Source organism: Meleagris gallopavo, chromosome 1 (assembly GCF_000146605.3).
Source record: "Meleagris gallopavo isolate NT-WF06-2002-E0010 breed Aviagen turkey brand Nicholas breeding stock chromosome 1, Turkey_5.1, whole genome shotgun sequence".
In the NCBI taxonomy this organism is placed as follows: domain Eukaryota; kingdom Metazoa; phylum Chordata; class Aves; order Galliformes; family Phasianidae; genus Meleagris; species Meleagris gallopavo.
The window spans coordinates 145,890,621-145,895,493 of NC_015011.2; the positions used below are offsets into that span (position 1 = coordinate 145,890,621).

At 33.1% G+C, this 4,873-nt stretch overlaps 1 protein-coding gene across 1 annotated transcript in view; it reads left to right on the top strand.

The window, feature by feature from the left end:
* The first annotated feature begins 1,166 nt into the window (after window positions 1–1,166).
* SLITRK6 (SLIT and NTRK like family member 6) overlaps window positions 1,167–4,873 on the top strand; it is a 10,887-nt gene continuing 7,180 nt past the window's right edge. Inside the window, 1 exon segment of the mRNA XM_010728692.3 lies at window positions 1,167–1,645. The gene's annotated coding sequence lies outside the window, so the exon portion shown is untranslated.

Below are 4,873 nucleotides of genomic sequence, written 5' to 3' on the forward strand. Positions count from 1 at the left end.
ATGTATGTATATATTCAATAAAATTTTGATAATGTACATTATATAGAACATATACCATTATACCTCTTCACCTGGAGGTGAAGCACAAAAGGAGTTACTGGAGCCTGACTGGTATAGGGCCTCTAATAAGCAAACTGTTAAGTAATCAAGACGCAATAAGAAAAAACAAAATCAGAAATTATATGGTGTACATTATTAATATGCCCAAGTACCAGATCTGTTGTTGCTTACCAAAATGTTTGTGGCCTTGTGCTAGTAGGATGAACAGGAAAGTAGCATTTACAGCATATAAGTCCAGCTGAAGCAGTGTAGGAAGGAGGATAAGACTGTTCCTTGTATGAATGAAACATTTTGCTGTAGTCCTACAGGGTCTGCTAATCACTTGTTTAAGAACACAAAGTGTTCTTGACTCGGAAGACACACATTTAAGAATGCTGTCACACTGAGAACAGACCATTTCTCATCAAAGAAATATTTCATGGAATTAGAACAGAATCTCACACAGATAGGTACTAAAACTCTGTGCTACAGCATCTGTAAAAGAGACAATTATAATTAACCCAGTTCTCCTCCTGCAGAACAAGAGGGGTATTTTTGAATAAGACTGACTGCAATCATTGTGCAAACATAATCACTATTTTTTTTTTTCAGAAATAAAAGACATAAAACTGTAAATCCTCATTTTCTACTCCAGTCACAGTGAGTTGACTGAACTAAGCCGTACAGTTTCATTTATATTTTTGAATAATCCTGCATTTAATTGTGATATACATATTTTCCAGAAGACAATGTTTCCCTTATGGTGTGTTTTGTGAAGTGCTTTAAGTCTGGAATGTTTACAGTTTTTAAAGCAAGCATTTACAGATATAAATTAAATGCAACATCTGTCTCAGAGAAGAAATGAACAAGAGCCACAGTAGATGGTTTACTGTCTCACAAAATCAACAATTAACAGTTATCCACAAAATAAGTAGCTGAATTTTACTTTCTGAAGTTCAGTTAGACACGGGAAAAAAAGGTGGTTTGTGTGTTGCAGGAGGAAGAGCTGATCTGTCTCAAGGTGGAGCTATATCTTATATTAAATGACACTGGTAGACTAAAGCTCTCTGATGGGGAAGGGCTTAAAGGCTGAGTCAAAAGCCAAGAAGTCTCTTTATTCACGCCTACCTCCCAGCCCCTGGCAATCTGACTAATAACAAACTGAGCTAACAAGAAAGACTAGAAAGAGCACAGAGAACACAGAAGCAGCTAGGATCTAAAAATCTGACGAGCCGTGATCAAGTAAAGCTGTGCTTAACATCTTGTTTGTTTACTGCATCCGAGTGCTTGCAAACAGTTAACTGCATGCAGAAAAGTCAGCATAGCTGAGAAGTATGCTGTGAATTTTAATTGAGAGAAAAGGAAAACTGCTTACAGGATGGTCTAATGTGCACTCTGTCTGGATTTTTTCTTTTCAGTTGTACGCTTTGTATTTTGTCTTCTGAACAAGGATTTTAACTTTATGGAGCTGTAGTATCACCAGAGCTTTCAGCAAATAAACTGAGAAGAAAGTGCATATTTTTCACAGAGAAAAATTACATTACATTCACACAGCTGCTTCAACTGTGCATTACTGAGAATTTCAGGGGGTTTTACTGCTGTACAGGTAAGTAAAATATTCCAGTTTGTTAAGTAGCTCTGAGTTTAAGAAACTAATTTCTCAGTACCAATTAGTTTTATTTTTTCTGTATGATTTTGAATTACTTTTAGGTTAAATGATGGTGGTTTATACTCTTATTGCAAACAGTCTTCCAGGTGCATTTATTCATCTTGTAAACAGTATATCTGAACAGTAGAATATGCTTATTAAGGAAGCACTGACATGATGTCAGTTGAAGGTGAAATGAATAGATGTTACCTTTTATTTTCTGAAGTGCAAAAATTGTCTTAAATACTTTGACTATGTTCCCTTCAGAAATTAATAAACAATCCCAAAGGCTTTTAGAAAGTGCCACTTCCAGGATGGAGGTTTTGAAATTCCTTGTTTGTTTGTTTGTTTGTTTTTTAAATAGTTGAATTAAAACAAGCAAAAAATAGAACCCCAAGTAAAATTTAAAATAATAGTAAAGCAATTTCAGTGTTCTAAGAACCTGTTGTTGATTATTACTTATCAATCACATAAGTTCTTTGCTGTAAAGTGATTTATTCTGAAAGTATTTAACATTGCCTTGCAGAGAAGACTGTGACATTTTTTATCTTTCAGAATTCATACTGCAAAAATACATTATGCAGTTAGACAGTGACCTACTGAAAGCAGATTAACTCAGCTAATGTAAGTTACTAGATAGAATTTTCTGAGTAAGCTCATCCCAGGAAACAGAAAAACATCAAACTTGTTAAGTCTTTTAAACCAAATTTTATTTCATTGTGAATCCATGTTGATCATCTGCCACTGGAAAGCAGTTTTCATTTTATAGTTGTAGCCCACCGAGAGTTTCATCAAGTTCAGAACAGAACCAAAATTCTAAAAAAGGAAAAATAAAAGAATTCTTGTATTATTTCCTAAGTGTGTGTGTGTATTTATGTGCGTGAGAGAGTTCTAGCAATGTTGTCCACAGAAGTATGATGATGATTAAAATGTGACTGCTTTCCAACTGGTAACAAATGTTGTTATTTTCATTTTTAAAAAGAAGGCTTTCATTTTAATAAATAATTTTTTAAATATGTGCTTGAATGCAACATGCTTTTCAGATTTTATTTTTTTTTCATTTATGTTTCCCCAGGGATTTTTTAAGTACAGTTTGAATTTGATGCAGATCAAAGCTGGAATTTCTATAGGGGGAAAAAAAAAGTGTAGAAAGAGGTTCAGCTAGTCAAACAGTAGGTTTGGAGATGGCGTCTGTGAAAAGAGCCTGTGTTCTTTTACCTTGGGTCAGTGGAAAATACATTGATGAATATAAATCATAAATAAATTTCTAGCATACTCTGATCCTACCATTATTCTGCATACTTCAAAATAAAGTTTTGTTGTGTTGTATCTACCCTATACACATTGAGAGAAAACAAAACAAAACAAAAACAGCAATTTAAAAGATATGCAGTTAGAGTTCAAGGACTAGTCTATGAGACAAAAAAAATTATTTCCTCTACTGAAACAGACATGTATTTAGGGGGCACTTTCAAACACCACAAGTTGCACTCACTACTTCTAAACTCACACATCTGCTTCCAATTATCAAAATTTTCTAATGGAGAAAACGCAATTCACTTTGCATACATTTACTGTTGATGTGTATGTGTGCATTGTGTGTGTATAAAACACTCGTACCAGAGCAATGAGGTGCTTACATATGTAAGTCCTTACATCCTTGAGAAGAGGTGCTGCTACTAAGATACCACTATTACTGAAAATGTATTTTTGAGAAACATCAAAACATATGGTCATACTTTGAGAATTTTCATGCCTGTAGTTGAATATATTCTCAGAAAGGACACTAATCCTTCTGAAATTAAGACTTCAAGTGGTTAATTCTGTAGTGATAGTTAATTCTGCAGTGACATTTTGTACTTCCTGTTATAATAACTTACTTTGAAAATTGATAGAACTCAAGTATCTGGATTTCTTAATTCATCTGGATTGATCTGCTTAGATCAATCATAGAATGGAGTGCACCAAAATGTTGTTCTGTAGTAAATCTTCCATTCCATTTGAAGATTTCACTCCATCTCACATATCAAGAAAAATTTTCATTCACACTAAATAGATAGAAACAGAGAATCTTCACGTGAAAAGTGTAGTATAAACAAATTTCAAACAATAACAAATACTTGAGTTAAATGTGTTCATTTTGCTCTAGACTTCATAGTTGTACAATAACGATGCATTTCTCAGGTATTGCAAAGTTTGAGACCAGTATGGTGGTTGACAATTTAAGTTACATAATTGTATATAAGTTACATATTGATGATACTGCCAATAGTTTTTAAGTAGTAAGGCAAAGTTAACTCTGTGTACATTTAAGAATTCCTGTGTCAATTAATATCTATAATAATTGAAAGGAACTGAATAATCAGTCCCCAAATAATCTCTTTGTTACTTGCCTACCTATTTCTTCTGAAATATGCTGCAGTTTATTTTCTCTCTTCTTTTTCTTTAATTGTATACACAATTATGTGTATTTTTTATATAATCATGTTACACTATTAAAGAGGTTTAAAATGTGTTCTTATACTAAATATACATGAACTACATTATGCACATTAAAAATTATCTACAGGAAAAACAGTATTTTGTCTACTTCCTTTTCAGTTTGAGGATACAAGGATTACAGAGGAAATAACTTTTAACTTACATACATAATGCAGAATCAAAGGAGAAGTTCCCTGTATCCTGTTAGAATATATATATATATTTTCTTACATTATTGAATGAAACCAAATCTTGTATCTTCTCTTTAGCAGCTGGACAAAATTAAGCTGAGCTTAGAAAGGTACTTTTAAAATCTGCAATGTTATATGGTGATGTAAAGAATTAATCCAAAATATATAAGCTTTGATGTAAATTGCTTGGGGCAGTAATTTACTATTTCTATACACTGGTAAACCATACACTATATAAATTTTATATTTTTATATAGAAAATGCTTTTCTGATTATCTTCTCCTGAGGTGTATCAGCATGAAAATACTGAAGCACTCCTTATGACTCTCTGTTGATTCAGTACATTAAATTAAACATTTCAAGAAAAGCTGAGACAGGGCAGGCTAGGGATAAGCAATCTCCCTTCCTGCCCCTCCCTCTCCCTGCCCCCCCAAAAAAGAAAGAAAGGAAGGAAAGAAAGAAACAAAACATACAAAACAGAAATTGCACGAATTGTGAAATCATGACTGTTGCT